This window comes from Balaenoptera physalus, assembly GCF_965194825.1.
Source record: "Balaenoptera physalus genome assembly, chromosome: X".
NCBI lineage: Eukaryota > Metazoa > Chordata > Mammalia > Artiodactyla > Balaenopteridae > Balaenoptera > Balaenoptera physalus.
In genome coordinates, this window is record NC_138903.1 from 133,189,180 (window position 1) to 133,205,698 (window position 16,519).

Consider the following 16,519-nt stretch of genomic DNA (forward strand, 5'->3'; position numbering starts at 1 on the left):
TTATATTGATTTTATTTATTTTTTTGGCTGCATCGGGTCTTAGCTGTAGCATGTGGGATCTTTTGTCGAGGCATGCGGGATCCTTCGTTGGGGCACGTGGGCTTCTCTCTAGTTGTGGTGCGTGGGCTTCTTTCTAGTTGTGGCCTGCGGGCTTATTTGCCCTGTGGCATGTGGGATCTCAGTTCGCCGACCAGGGATCAAACCCATGTCCCCTGCATCGAAAGGTGGATTCTTTACCACTGAACCACCACGGAAGTTCCTGTTGTAGTTTTTTTAGATTCCACATATAAGTGAGATCATACAGTATTTGTGTTTCTCTGTCTGACTTATTTCACTTAGCATAATGCCCTCCAAGTCTATCCATGTTGCTGCAAATGACAATTTTTCACTCTTTTTTTTAAAACCAATTTTTTAAATTGAAGTATAGAAAATTTCATTTTTTTTTTTTATTGGCTGCATTGGGTCTTTGTTGCTGCCTGAGGGCTTTCTCTATTTGCAGCGAGCGGGGGCTGCTCTTCATTGCGGTGTGCAGGCTTCTCATTGCGGTGGCTTCTCTTGTTGCAGAGCACGGGCTCTAGGCACACAGGCTTCAGTAGTTGTGGCACTCGGGCTCAGTAGTTGTGGCTCGTGGGCTCTAGAGTGCAGGCTCAGTAGTTGTGGCGCACGGGCTTAGTTGCTCCGCGCATGTGGGATTTTCCCGAACCAGGGATCGAACCTGTGTCCCCTGCATTGGCAGGCAGATTCTTATCCATTGTGCCCCCAGGGAAGCCCCATTCTTTCTTTTTTTAATTGAAGTCTAGTTGATTAACAATGCTGTGCCAATCTCTGCTGTACAGCAAAGTGACTCAGTTATACACATATAGACATTCTTTTTTTTTCATATTCTTTTCCATTATGGTTTATCACAGGATATTGAATATAGTTCCCTTTGTTATACAGTAGGACCTTGTTGTTTATCCATTCTAAATGTAATAGTTTGCATCTACCAACCCCAGAGTCCCCGTCCATCCCTCTCCCTCCCCCCCCACCCCTTGGCAACCACAAGGCTGTTCTCTATGTCTCTGAGTCTTTTTCTGTTTTGTAGATAGGTTCATTTGTGGCATATTTTAAATTCTACATATAAGAGATATCATATGGTATTTGTCTTTCTCTTTCTGACTTATTTCACTTAGTATGATAACCTTTAGTTGCAGAAAATTTCATTCTTTTTTATAGCTGAAGAATAGTCATATATATGTAGTATATGTGTATATACTACATATATATATATATATATATATATATATATATATATATATATATACACACCACATCTTCCTTATCCATTCATCTATAGAGGGACACCTAGGTTGCTTCCATGTCTTGGCTATTGTGAATAGTGTTGCTATGAATATAGGGGGTGCATGTATCTTTTCGAATTAGAGTTTTGTCTGGATATATGCCCAGGAGCAGGATTGCTGGATCATATGGCAACTCTATTTTCAGTCTTTTGAAGAACCTCTATACTGTTCTCCACAGCAGCTGCACCAATTTACATTCCCAGGAACAGTGTAGGAGGGTCCCCTTTTCTCCACATCCTCACCAACATTTGTTATTTGTGGTCTTTTTGACGATGGCCTTTCTGACAGGTGTGAGGTGATATCTCATTGTGATGTTGATTTGCATTTCCCTGATGATTAGCGCTGTTGAGCAAACTATTTCAAATTTTAAACCTCTTACCTTTTACAAGCATTAGTTCTACTAGGTTCCCAGTAAAGTGGGTCAGGGAGAACTTCCTGCACTTAACTTGGCAATTGCCTGTAGAGGATTCTGCTGATAAATGGCACATCTCTTTGATGTGTTTTGAATAATTTCATTAAAAAAAAATTTTTTTTAATTTATTTAGTTTTGGCTGTGTTGGGTCTTCGTTGCTGCGCGTGGGCTTTCTCTAGTTGTGGCGAGCGGGGGCTACTCTTTGTTGCGGTGCGCGGGGCTCTCATTACGGTGGCTTCTCTTGTTGTAGAGCACGGGCTCTAGGCACGCGGGCTTCAGTAGTTGTGGCATGTGGGCTCAGTAGTTGTGGCTCGTGGGCTCTAGAGCGCAGGCTCAGTAGCTGTGGCTCACGGGCTTAGTTGCTCCACGGCATGTGGGATCTTCCCCGACCAGGGCTCGAACCCGTGTCCCCTGCATTGGCAGGCGGATTCTTAACCACTGCACCACCAGGGAAGCCCCAAATAATTTCATTTTTTTTTTAGTGGACATAGTAAGAGTCTAGTACCTTTAAAATTCCTCTCTTACTCAGATGATTTTTGTTGATGACACAACAGCACTAACCAGGCAAATAGGGATTGTGGTATAAGAATGATTTTGAATTCCCATAGCCCAAACCTCTTTTAGCCCCCTTTTCAGTTCATTTGCCCATTTCCTTCTGTGGAGCTTTTTTTTTTTTTTTTAATGAACAAAAGCTTCTTATCGTGAAAAGCGGAGCTCCTGTGTCTGGAGTCTGCCGTGTTTTACCAGCAGCTTTGGCAGCTCTAGCCAGACAATCCTGGCCTTTAGCAACTTCCTCCTTCTGTCCCGTGTGAGCTCTGCAATGATTTATTGATATCTGAGCAGGCAGTTGTAAAGCCTCTGATGAATCAACTATCAATTTTTCCATGAGATATTTTAGTTCCCATGGAATCCAGAAATCCTCTATTTTTTCAAATTCATCCTGTGGTTTGGCCTGATACCAAACATATAGTTATTATTTATATATTGTATATAAACTGTATATATAAAATATGTATTCATTTTAAGTCCATAACCAAGAATTGCAGCCCTACTCACTGACATTAACTTGTCTGCTTGTGCAGGCTTAATTGCAGACAAAACAAACCTCCACGGTTTTATGACAAGTCACCACAGTACAGGAAGCTTTAGGTGGGCTGCTTTTTTTTCTAAATTTATTTTATTGAAGTATAGCAGCTGATTTACAATGTTGTGTTAATTTCTACCGTACAATCAAAGTGATTGATTTATACATATACATATATATACATTCTTTTTCATATTCTTTTCCATTATGGTTTATCACAGGATATTGAATATAGTTGTTCCCTGTGCTATACAGTAGGACCTTGTTGCTTATCCATTCTGTATATAATAGTTTGCATCTGCTAATCCCAAACTCCTTCCCTCCCCCACCCCAATCCCCTTGGCAACCACAAGTCTGTTCTCTATGCCTGTGAGTGTTTCTGTTTCGTAGATAAGTTTTTTTTTTTTTTGGCTGCACCTCGCAGCATGCGGGATTTTAGTTCCCCGACCAGGGATCGAACTCGTGCCCCCTGCAGTGGAAGCGCGGAATCTTAACCACTGGACCGCCAAGGAAGTCCATGGATGAGTTCATTTGTGTCATATTTTAGATTTAAGTGGGCCACTTTTATCCCAAGTACATGACCCATGAGTAAACGTCATCAAATGTGCGATATGAATAGGGATATCGGATGAATCAGGTTGGGGTTTTCACAGTTTGGAACCTCCAAAGCTGGGGGAGAGACTGGAAGCCAATTTCAGTTGTTCAAAAGCCTCTTCAGGTTCCAGACACAAAGCAGAGACCGGGAGAATGTCCATGCAGTTGCTCCATCTGAGGTTTGGTCTGCTGTGCAAAAGCTGGAGTGAATCCACTGTGGATTATACTGCACTAGTCCCCAAACTGGCTAATTATTTTCAGTCGGAGTAAGCTGTTTTATCTGCGAAATGGGCCGACTCCTAGACTCTAACACTCTATGGTTGGCAACTGACAACAGATGCTCTAAATACTCGACCTGATTTTAGCAAGACTGCAATTCGTCTGGTGAGGCTTATGTGCTTATTCAGGGAGAAATTGTAAGAAAACCCCAAAGCAGGCAGATTCTTAACTGCGCCACCAGGGAAGTCCCTCAGTCTTACTTTTTTAACCACTCTCATAATATCTGCCTTTTAATTGGTCTGTTTAATCCATTTACATGTGATGGTTAGGTTTAAGTCTATCATCTTGCTATTTATTTTCTATTTGTCCCATCTGTTCTTTGTTCCTTTTCTCCTCTATTCCTGATTTCTTTTGATTAATCAAATATTTCTGGTATTCTGTTTTTTCTCTGCTATTGGCTTGTGAGCTCTAATAACTGAGACCACTGGTTCTGCTCAGGAGCCCCCTCCTCCTGCACCATATTCTGGAAAGTACCTCCAGGCGGAAGTGCAGGCTGCGCGTAGCAGTCGCCACATGTGTTTGCCTTCTGATCACAATCTTGCGCTGCCTGTTGGCCAGCAAGTCATCTGTATCCTGAATAACCTTAGAGCTCTCTGGTGGACACATCTCTCTAAGTTTTCCCATAAATGCCTAGAGGCAATAATAAGAGAGTGTGGAGCTTGCTTTGGCAGCAGATATACTAAAATTGGAACGACACAGAGAAGATTAGCATGGCCCCAGCGCAAGGATGACATGCAAATTCGTGAAGCATTCCATATGTAAAAAAGAAGAAGAAGAAGAGAGTGTGAAACTCTCGAGGAGTCCCTTGCTATAAATATTAGACTTTTTCCATAAGCAAAAGCAAACAAGAATTTAGACTCATCTGCTAGAGGAACAAGAAAGAAAGAAAGAAAATGCAGGACAATGATCAGATACAGAAAAACTTGTGCAGACAATGGTACCAAAGTCAGAAGAGTCGCAGGAGTTCATGAAACAATAAATGTATTTACTTCTTCGGGCTCTTGTACAAATCTATGTGATGGTTGATTATTTTTACCAAATTTTCCTTCCACTATGGGATGAATGTGTCTCCCCCAAAAATTCATATGTTGGGGACTTCCCTGGTGGCGCAGTGGTTAAGAATCCGCCTGCCAATGCAGGGGACACGGGTTCGAGCCCTGGTCCGGGAAGATCCCACATGCCGCGGAGCAACTAAGCCTGTGCGCCACAACTACTGAGCCTGCACTCTAGAGCCCATGAGCCACAGCTACTGAGCCCGTGTGCCACAACTACTGAAGCCTGTGCCTAGAGCCCGTGCTCTGCAACAAGAGAAGCCACTGCAATGAGAAGCCCATGCACCACAACAAAGAGTAGCTCCCGCTCCCCGCAACTAGAGAAAGCCCGTGTGCAGCAACAAAGACCCAACGCAGCCAAAAATAAAAAATTAGTTAATTAATTAATTTAAAAAAAATTCATATGTTGAAGCCCCAATCCCCAATGGGATGGTATTTGGAGGTGGAGACATTGGGAGGTAATTAAGTTTAGATGAGATCATGAGGGGGGGCCCTTATAAGGGATTAGTGCCCTTAAGAGAAGAAGAAGATAGAGATCTCCTTCTTTCCAAACAAAAGCGCATAGCAAAGGCTGTGGGAGAACACAGTGAGAAGGGAGCTCGCTACAAGAAGTGAGCTCTCACCAGGAACCACATCTGCTGGCATCTTGATCTAGGATGTCCAGCCTTCAGCACTGTGAGAAATAAATGTCTATAGTTTAAGCACCCTGCCCCCCCCCCCAGGTCTATGTTATTTTGTTATAGCAGCCCAAGCTGACTAAGGCATCTTTATTTTTTACTGGAAGTGTGGGAGTTTAGGGGGTGAGTGCCTTTTAAAAATTATCCCTTGTTTTTTGAATTCTTTTATAACGTGTGTGTTACATTCCTTCTAGCTGAGCTCTTCACAAAGGATTTTGTTTTACACATGACTATGGCTTATCCCTTTAGTAAACTATTTGTATTGTTTCTGTATCTCGAATTTAACTAACATCTTTATTCTCTAGGGTTCAAAAGATGCAACAATTTGTTTCAGCTTGGGGTGCTTTTCCAGCACGGTGTGACATGACCACTTCTGTCATCCCCATTTCCTTTCAGAAGCCACAGAGTAACCAGATCAGGTGCTTTCCCCCCAGGAGCTACACAGACACTCCCTCTGGAGGACAGAATATGGCAGCCTCTAAGTTGCACAGCAAGCCCCTCTCCCCAGCAGGTTTGTGGTGATTCCAGAGGCAGTGAGAACACACATTCCTTGGTCAGAGAAAGTATCTGTGTGGGAACTGCAGAGGGAAAGGAACAGCAGCCCGTATTGGTGGGAAGCGAGACATTTCTCAGGAAGTTGCAGAGTAAGCAGCACCAGTATCTGCCAGAAAAGGCAAGAATGGATTAGCCCCAGGAAAGGAGGAAATGTTATTGACACAGAGGTTCCCCACTTCCCATGTCTCAAAGTCCCACAGTCTGTGAGCTTTGAGCCGTTTGCCAAGTGTTTCCTAGCTGAGGGTCTTGCCCTCTAGGCTCTCCTGATTCTCTGGTCCCTGCAATTCCTGCCTCCTCCGATCTGTTTCTCCAAAATCCCTCTGCCTGGGAGTCTTCGGCTTCTTCGGATAAAGATATACAGGGTCTTTCTTCCTTTCTCCCCCTTACAGGTTGGCCAGAGTGGAGATCACTCCCTTTAGAGAGTTCCAACTGAGCAACTGACACTGCTTCACGCTGCCAAGTGCTTCAGCAACTTCTGGGGCTTTATTTATTTATTTTTTAATAAATTTATTTCTTTTTTGGCTGCGTTGGGTCTTCATTGCTGCGCATGGGCTTTCTCTAGTTGTGGCAAGTGGGGGCTACTCTTCGTTGCAGTGCGGGCTTCTCATTGTGGTGGCCTCTCTTGTTTCGGAGCGCGGGCTCTAGGCGTGCGGGCTTCAGTAGTTGCAGCACGTGGGCTCAGTAGTTGTGGCTCACGGGCTCTAGAGCGCAGGCTCAGTAGTTGTGGCGCATGGGCTTAGTTGCTCCGTGGCATGTGGGATCTTCCCGGACCAGGGCTCAACCCCATGTCCTGTGCATTGGCAGGCAGATTCTTAACCACTGCACCACCAGGGAAGTCCACTTCTGGGGCTTTAAATGGTAATATCAGGTGGCCAGGAAGGCATGTGGATGACCTCAGAGTCCTGGGCAGTTTCTCAATGGCATCAGCCTTGCTGACCATCTAAATAGGAAGAGCTCGTTTTCCTCTCACTGCGACAAGAAAAAGGTAGAATTATATTGCATTTTGCTCTCCTTTCCAGTACTGACGTCCAACAGCTTAACACCTTATTAATAACAGAGAGACAACAGGAAAATCTCTAAACACTTGGAAACTAAACAACACAATTCTAAACAATCCATGGGTCAAAGAGGAAGTCCTGAGGGAAATTTTAAAAGTCTACTGAGCTGGATGAAAATGAAAATTCAGCAGAGCAAAATGTGTGGGACAGCTAAAGCAGTGCTGAGAGGGAAATTTATAGACTAAAATGCGTACATTAGAAAAGATGATAAGTCTCAAATCAATGACCTGAGTTCCCACCTCAAGAAAGTAGAAAAAGAAGCACAAAAGGAACCTAAAGCAAGCAGAAGGAAGGAAACAATAAAGGTAGGACCAGAAATCAAGGACAATGGAAGCAGAAAAACAAATGAGAAAACTAATGAAACAAAAGAGCAATAAAATTGACAAACCTTTAGAAGACTGAGAAAGAAAAAAGGGAGGGACTTCCCTGGTGAAACAGTGGATAGGACTCTGTGCTCTCAATTCAGGGGGCCTGGGTTCGATCCCTGGTCAGGGAACTAGATTCCACATGCATGCCACAACTAAGAGTTCACATGCCACAACTAAGAAGCCCATGTGCCACAACTAAGGAGCCTGCCTGCTGTATCTAAGACCTGGCACAACCAAATAAATAAATAAATAAATATTTTTTAAAAAGAAAGAAAGAAAAAAGGGAGAAGAAACAAATAACGAGTACCAGGAATGAAATAGGGGATATCACCATAGACCCTTCAGGCATCAAAAGGGTCATAAGGAATTCTACCAATAATTTACATAAATGTGACAATTTAAATAGAAATGGAAATGGACAGGGACTTCCCTGGCAGTCCAGTGGTTAAGACTCCACGCTTCCACTGCAGGGTGCACAGGTTCGATCCCTGGTTGGGGAACTAAGATCTCAGATGCTGTGCTGCACGGCCAAAAATAAAAATAAAAAAAAGAAATTGAAGTAGACAAATTCCTCAAAAACACGAACTACCAAATCTCGCCCAATATAAAATAAATAATTTGAATAATCCTGTAACTATTAAGGAAATCGAATTGATGATTTAAAATCTCCCCAAAAAAGAAACTTCTAGTCATAGATGGTTTCACTGGAGAATTCTGCCAAACATTTAAAGAAGAATTAATATCCATTCTACACAATCTCTTCTAAAAAATGGAAGAGGAGGGAGTATTTCTTAATTTATTTTATGAAGCTAGTATTACTCTGACACCAAAACCAGACAAAGAACATTTAAAAAGAGAAGACTACAAACCAGTATCCCTCATGAACATAGACACAAAAATGCTTAACAAAATATCAGTGAATGGAATTCAGCAAAATATGGAAAGACATATACCATGACCAAGGAGAGTCTTATTCCAGAGATGCAGGCTGGTTAAATATTTGAAAATTAATCAGGGACTTCCCTGGCGGTCCAGTGGTTAAGACTCCATGCTTCCACTGCACGGGGTGCAGTTTCAATCCCTGGTCGGAGAACTAAGATCCCACATGCTGCGTGGCATGGTCAAAAAAAAATTACAATATCATTTATATCATTTACAAGAGCTCAAAAAAATTAAATGCTTAGGTAGAAATCTAACAAAACTTATATAGGACTTACATGCTGAAAATTACAAAAAACTCATGAAAGATCTAAATAAATGGAGAGACACAACTTGTTTGTGTATTGGAAGACTCAACATAGTAAAGATATCAATTCTCCCCAAATTGACATGCAGATTTAATGCAATTCCTATAAAAATCCCAGGAAGATTTCTTATAGATATAAACAACATTATTCTAAAATTTATATTGAAAGGCAAAGGAATTAGAATAGCTAAAATAGTTTTTGAAAAGCAGAATAAAATGAGAAGAATCAGTCTACCCAATTTCAAGACTTATTACACAGCTACAGTAATTAGGATGGTATGTTGTTGGCAGGGGAAAGTCAAATAAATCAATGGAAGAGAAGGGAGACCCAGAAATAGACCTGTACAGATATAACTAACTGATTTTTTTTTTAAGATATTCGCCATGTATTTCTTCTTTTAGGTCTTTTTTTTTTAAATTTATTTTTATATTTATTTTTGACTGTGTTGGGTCTTTGTTTCTGTGCGAGGGCTTTCTCTAGTTGCGGCAAGCGGGGGCCACTCTTCATCGCGGTGCGCGGGCCTCTCACTATCGCGGCCTCTCTTGTTGCGGAGCACAGGCTCCAGACGCGCAGGCTCAGTAGTTGTGGCTCACGGGCCCAGTTGCTCCGTGGCATGTGGGATCTTCCCAGACCAGGGCTCGAACCCGTGTCCCCTGCATTGGCAGGCAGATTCTCAACCACTGCGCCACCAGGGAAGCCCATAACTAACTGATTTTTGACAAATGTACAAAAGCAATTTAATGGAGGAAGGGTAAACTTTCAAGCTATTGTCCTGGAGCAACTGGACATCCAGAGACAAAAAAAATAAACCTTGACCTAAGTCTCTACGTCTCACACTTTATTCTCAAAATTAACTCAAAATGGATCATGGACATAAATGTAAAACTTTTAGGGGAAAAAAAAGAGAGAAAACCTTTGGGACCTAGGGCTAGGTGAAGAATTCGTAGATTTGACACCAAAAGCATGATCCGTACAAGAAAACATTGATAAATTAGACTTCATTAGAATTAAAAAACTTTTGCATTCTAAAAGACTCTGTTAAGTAAGAGGATGAAAAGACAAACAACAGACTGGGAGAAAATATTTATAAACCACATATCTGAAAAAGGACTAGTATCTTCAATATATAAAGAATTCAAAATCCAAAAGTAAAAACAAACAATCCAATTAGAAAATGGACAAAAGACACGAGAAGACATTTTACCAAAGAAGGTATACAGATGGCCGATAAGCACATGAAAAGATGTTCAACATCATTTTCCACTAGGAGAATGCAAACTAAAATCACAATGAGATTATCACTACATGCCTGTCAGAATAGCTAAAATAAAAAGTAGTGATAATGCCAAATGTCAGTGAGGATGCAGAGAACTGAATCACTCATACGTGCTGATGGGAATGGAATGTTCTCTGCAAAACAGTTTGGCAGTTTCCTATAGAGTTAAACATGCAGCAACCATATGACCTAGCAATTGTAGTCCTGGGTATTTATCCTAGAGAAGTGAAGACTTATGTTCACACAAAAATCTGTACATGAATGTTTATTGCAGTATGTAGTTCATTTGTCATAGCCAAGAACTGCAAAGAATTCAGATGTTCTTCAATAAGGGATGGTTAAACAACTGTGGTCCATCCACACCATGGAGCATTCAGCAATACAAAGAAAGGAACTAGTGATACGCTCAATAATTTGGAAGAATCTCCAGAGAACTGTGCTCAGTGTAAAAATCCAACTCTGGGACTTCCCTGGCAGTGCAGTGGTTAAGACCCTGTGCTTCCAGTGCAGGGGGGCACAGGTTCGATCCCTGGTCAGGGAACTAAGATCCCGCATGCCACATGGTGCAGCCAAAAAAACAAAACAAAACAGATCCTGGCTACCCGGGAATAAGGAAGGGGTGGGGCCGAGGGAAGTGGGTGTGATTATAAAAGGGAACAGGAGGGAACCTCGTGGTCAATGTCACTACCTAGTTGTAATATCACATTTTAATTTTGCAAGATGTTACCACCATTGGGGAACTAGGTGAAGGGGACAGGAGAGCTCTCCGTATTGTTTTTGTTGTTGTTGTTTTTACAACTGCATGTGAATCTGCAATTATCTCAAACTGAAAAAGTTCAATATGAAAAATGGACAAAAGACTTAAATAGACATTTTACCAAAGAAAACATATGAGTGGATAATAAGCACATGAAAAGAAGCTCATCTTATTTGTCCTTCGGGAAATAATTTAAAACCAAAATGAGAGGACTTCCCCGGTGGTGCAGTGGGTAAGAATTCGCCTGCCAATGCAGGGGGCACAGGTTCGATCCCTGGTCCCAGCAGATCCCACAAGCTGCGGAGCAACTAAGCCCTTGTGACACAACTGCTGAGCCCGTGTGCCACAACTACTGAGCCCACGTGCCACAACTACTGAGCCCACGTGCCACAACTACTGAACCCCATGCGCCTGGAGCCCGTGCTCCGCAACAAGAGAAGCCACTGCAATGAGAAGCCCGTGCACCACAACAAAGAGTAGCCCCTGCTCACCGCAACTAGAGAAAGCCTGTGTGCAGCAACGAAGACCCAACGCAGCCAAAAATTAATGAATAAATTAATTAATTAATTTTAAAAAATGAGATGTCACTTTACACCCACTGGAATGGCCAGAACAAAAAACAATTGTTGGAGAGGATGTGGAGAGACTGGAACCTTCATCTATTGTTGGTGGTTGTGATGGTTCATTTTATGTGTCCACTTGGGTGGGCCCTGGAATGCCAGATATCTGGTTAAACATTATTTCTGGTGTGTCTGTGAGGGTGTTTCCACAAGAGATGAACATTTGAATCGGTTAGACTGAGGAAAGCAGATGGCCCTTCCCAATGGGGGTGGACCTCCACAAACCCCTTGAGGGCCTGAATAGAACACAATGACCCGGGGAGAATCTCCTCTCTCTGCCTGACTGTGAGCTGGTGTCATTGGTGGTCTCTCCTGACCTTGGACTGGGATTTACACCATCAGGTCCCCTGGTTCTCAGGCCTTTGAAGTCAGACTGGAATTTATATTACCGGCTTGCTGACTTTAGATTGTGGGACCTCTGAGCCTCCATAATTGCATGAGCCAATTCCTTATAATAAATCTCATGGTATGTGTGTGTGTATATATATATATATAAAATCTCCTGTATTCCAGACATTGCAGACATAGTCTTCCTTACCTCCAGTGTGGACCAGCAGTCCAATTTCCCCTTGGTAGTCAGGATCAATCGCCCCAGCCAGCACAGGAAGTCCATTCCTTGCCTGTTGATTCAGAGGCATGAGGAGCCCAAAGTGGCTGAGGGACAGTTTTAACTTCCGGTTCAATGGAATCATTGTTGTGTTTCCTTGTGGAAGCCTCCTCCCTCTGGAGCTAAGACCTCTAGGCCAGCAGAGCATGATGCTGCAGAAACAGGAAGCAAAGCTTTTGCCCATGGGTCACTGGGGGTAATAGAGAGTGGTGCCACCCCCATTTCCAGCGCCTGATGCCTGCACCGTGAATCCTGGCTGTGGGAAAAACGGCACCGTACACTGAACGCTGACTCTGAGTGTATACAGCCTTCTGGAGAACCTTGCCCCTGCCCCAGAGGGTATCTCCACCTAGCTGGCACTGTAAGTGAGTCTGCAAGGGGCCCTTCCACCCATCTATCAAGCCAGCTGCCCTTTCCACAGTGGAAGTGGTCCAAGGTAATCAACCTGCCACCAGGGAGCTGGCTGATCAGTCTGGGGATTGGTACCATATTGGGACTCAGTACTAGTCTCTGTTGCTGGCAGATTGGGCACTCAGCAGTGGCCATAGCCGGGCTGGACTTGGTGAGTGGAAGTCCACGTTGCTGCACCTTCCATCATAGAATGAACACCATATGCACTAATATTTAAAGTGTTTTCATTTGGTAAATTATCTTGCTTCTTGCTTATCTTATTGAATTTAGGTCAGATTGACAACAATTTACTTGCAGGGGATAATGTCTATCATCTCAACTGTTTTAATGTTTTATGTTAATAAATCTCATGGTAGCAAAGCAATGACATATTGTCAGGAATTGAAGAGAGTTTTTAAAGTAATTTTCACAAGCTCAGGATATTCATTTTACACTTTTCTCTAAAATGAAGCAAGTGATGCTGTATTTTCAAAATTCATCTTCAATCTTTCTTTTTTTTCATGATTTTTTTTTTATTTGGTTGCGCTGGGTCTTAGATGTGGCAGGCGGGCTCCTTAGTTGCGGCACACGGGCTCCTTAGTTGTGGCGTGCAAACTCTTAGTTGCGACATGCACATGGGATCTAGTTCCTTGACCAGGGATCGAACCTGGGCCCCTTGCATTGGGAGCGAGGAGTCTTATCCACTTCGACACCAGGGAAGTCCCTTCAATCTTTCATCAATAGCCAGTTCCAACAAATTGTCCTGTAAAGTCGTAGTCAAATTTAAAGAATCTTTTAGAGAAATGCAAATCAAAACTACAATGAGGTATCACCTCGCACCGGTCAGGATGGCCATCACCAAAAAGTTGACAAATAGAGAATTCCCTGGTGGTCCCGTGGTGAGGACTCAGGTCTTTGCTCCAGAGACAATCTATATTTGCATCTGGCAGACAGTTGGGACACTAGAAATCCCGGATTTCCTTAATCCAGTTTCCAGGGATCTAAATAGCTCAGATCTTGAGTACAGTCCCTTACAGGACAGAGCTGCAATCTTTTAGAGGGCTCTTCTAGTTCCACCTTACACTTACTCCTAGACCTTTGGGTCTTTAACCCAAAGCATGAGGTGCCACCTCTTTGATGGGCCCTGAACTCCAAGTTTTGATCCCCTGCCACATGTCTGTCAACAGCTGTGCTCAGCTTCTCAGACTCTCAGCTGCCTCTCCTGGACTCAGCAGGTGGCCTTAGGGGATAAGTCCCCTTAAATGCTGAGCTCACATCTCTTTCACTTTCCTCTTTCTTCCATATTTTGGCCTCAATTCTTCACCACCTGTTATCACTTGGACATTTTCAAGCAAATGTTTTTCATACTTTGTTGAGCTTGTCTAGTTGTTCTCAATGAGAACTGTGGTTCAAATTGCTTATTCTATCATTGCCAGCCACAGAAGTCATTCAGCACCATGATTTGAGGCTCTCTTTATGCCACTGGGTCTACATGTAAATCTTTTTGTGTTTGTTTGGTTGGTCGGTTGGGTTTTTATTTATTTATTTATTTATTTTTGGCTGCACTGGGTCTTCGTTGCTGCGCGCGGGCTTTCTCTAGTTGCAGCGAGCGGGGGCTACTCTTCGTTGCAGTGCTTGGGCTTCTCATTGCGGTGGCTTCTCTCGTTGCGGAGCACGGGCTCTGGGCGCGTGGGCTTCAGTAGCTGTGGCACGCGGTCTCAGTAGTTGTGGCTCGCGGGCTCTAGAGCACAGGCTCAGTAGTTGTGGCGCACGGGCTTAGTTGCTCCGCGGCATGTGGGATCTTCCCGGACCAGGGCTTGAACCCGTGTCCCCTGCACTGGCAGGCGGATTCTTAACCACTGCGCCACCAGGGAAGTCCTGTTTTTTTTTTTGTCGTGCCCAGCAGCCTGCAGGATCTTAGTTCCCCAAACAGGGACTGAACCCGAGCCCCGGCAGCGAAAGCCCTGAGTCCTAACCGCTGGACCACCAGGGAATTCTCTACACATAAACCTTGCTTGCAAAGACGGCACAGTGCTCCCTAACGTCCTATCTGCTTCCTCAATGATGGACGTTCAGATTGCCTGCACCTTCTTGTCACTGAAAATAAAGCTACAATGAGCTTTGTCACACATGTGACACCTTACACTTTGTGTCTTAGGTGACACAGAATTACAGGGTCTTAGGCCAGGTGTATACATACTTTTTTTTTTTTTACATTTTGGCCATGCCACAAGGCATGTGGGATCTTAGTTCCCCGACCAGGGATAGAACCCACACCGCCTGTTGTAGAAGTGTTAACCAATGGACTGCCAGGGAAGTCCCAGGTGTATATATACTTTTTTTATATTAAATTTATTATTTTTTAAATTTAAGTTTGTTACTATCCTTTTTTTTCTTCCAGTTTTATTGAGATATAACTGACATCCAGAACTGTATGAGTTAAAGTGTCCAGCACAATGATCTGACTTAAATACATCGTGCAATGATCATCACAGTAAGTTGGGTGAACATTCATTGTCTCACATAGATATAAAATTAAACAAATAGAAATTATTTTTTTACATGCTGTGGAGCAACTAAGCCTGGGCTTCAGTAGTTGCAGCACACGAGCTTCAGTAGTTATGGCTCTCAGGCTCTAGAGCGCAGGCTCAGTAGTTGTGGCGCACGGGCTTAGTTGCTCCATGACATGTGGGATCTTCCTGGACCGGGGCTCGAACCCGTGTCCCCTGCATTGGCAGGCGGAGTCTTAACCACTGTGCCACCAGGGAAGCCCTCATTGCTGTTTTAATTTAATTTACATTTCTCTGATAATCAATGGGCTTGAGCATCTTCTTTTTATGCTTCTCAGTATTTTGGGTTTTTCTTCTGTAAACTCCCTATTCATATGCTTTGCCCGTTTTTGACATTTTAATTTTAATTCTTTTCCAGCTTAATTGAGATGTAATTGACATATAACCATTGAAGTACACTGTAAGCCAGGAAAACGGAAACTACACTAAGTATTTCAACAGAGAGGATTTAATACAGAGAATTTATTAAGCAGGAAGCAGAAGACTGGGCATTGGAGGAACTGAGATAGCACAAAGGCAATAGCTACAGGGAGCCGTTGCCCACCTTCAGGGCTGGGAGAACACAAGGAAGAGCTTGGATGTGGGTCTCAAAGCTCAGAGGAGGGGCCCTGCAGAGTTGGAAATCAGACACCGAGGAGAGGGTGCTGAGTTGCCGTTGCAGAGGCTCAGGGGAAGGGCCACATCGATCTGGGACTCTCACCTCTGAGGAAGGGCGCCCCTTGGCCGGTTCTGAGAACGCTGAAATGAGCTCGGGACGGAAATCAACTGACACTGCCAGGCTGAGGGCCGAGGCTGGGCAAGAGTGCTAGGAGCAGGAAGCGAACAGGAAGGAGCAAGACCCTTGTCCACTCCTCCAGCCTTTCGGTCTTCCTCTAGCGCCCCTACTGGCGGAACCCAGCAGACAGAGCCCGAAGACAAGGCAGAAGTGTTGCGGAGCCCAGTGTGGCATAGTTCCCGGCTCTTACCCTCTTCAGCGTCTCAGCGTCAGCACAAACCCTTCTACATGTATTTGAACTGCCAGCAGCAATGGTGACAACTTTCTGTTTCTGCCTGACCAAAGGCCAGCATCTTCTATAAAAATATGCTCCCACCCTCTCCCCAAAGAGGAGAGAGGCCAATTCCCAAGAGCCCTTTTTTTTTTTTTTTTTTAAATCTTAGTTCCCCCACCAGGGATTGAACCCAGGCTCCGGCAGTGAGAGCGCCAAATCCTAACCACTGGCCCACCAGGGAATTCCCCCAAGAGCCTTTTTAATCACCTCTGATGACAGCCACAGTGCTGCTGATGTTAATTTCTCCTCTACATGTCATAGTTCCACTTTAATACCCTGTGATCCCGAGACTAAATTGTAAAGTCACGCATCGAAACAATTGCTATATAAAATAATAAGGGGAGAGGAGAGGAAGCAGAGAATTATATATATATAATGTATATATATATATATGTATATATGTAGTATATATACCACGTCTGGGACAGTGTGAATCTCTGCTTTTGGCGGGCTAAGCTCTCTGCAGTAGTGAGGGCCAGGTCGACCTTGACCAGGGGAAGTCTATGTTGCTGAGTCCATGAATAACACACCCCTGCCACCACGGCCACTTTGTTCAGGGGCCTGTTGAGCGAGCACTGGGGTTG

General features: G+C 43.7%; 1 long non-coding RNA gene across 1 annotated transcript in view; it reads right to left on the reverse strand.

The window, feature by feature from the left end:
• Positions 1–16,519, reverse strand: part of LOC309652852 — a 29,704-nt gene extending 13,185 nt beyond the window's left edge. The window contains exons 1-2 of the long non-coding RNA XR_014258907.1: positions 15,587–16,519; positions 2,021–12,078 (exon numbers count right to left, since the gene is read on the reverse strand). This is a non-coding gene — a long non-coding RNA (uncharacterized lncRNA). The remainder of the gene's footprint in view (positions 1–2,020; positions 12,079–15,586) is intronic.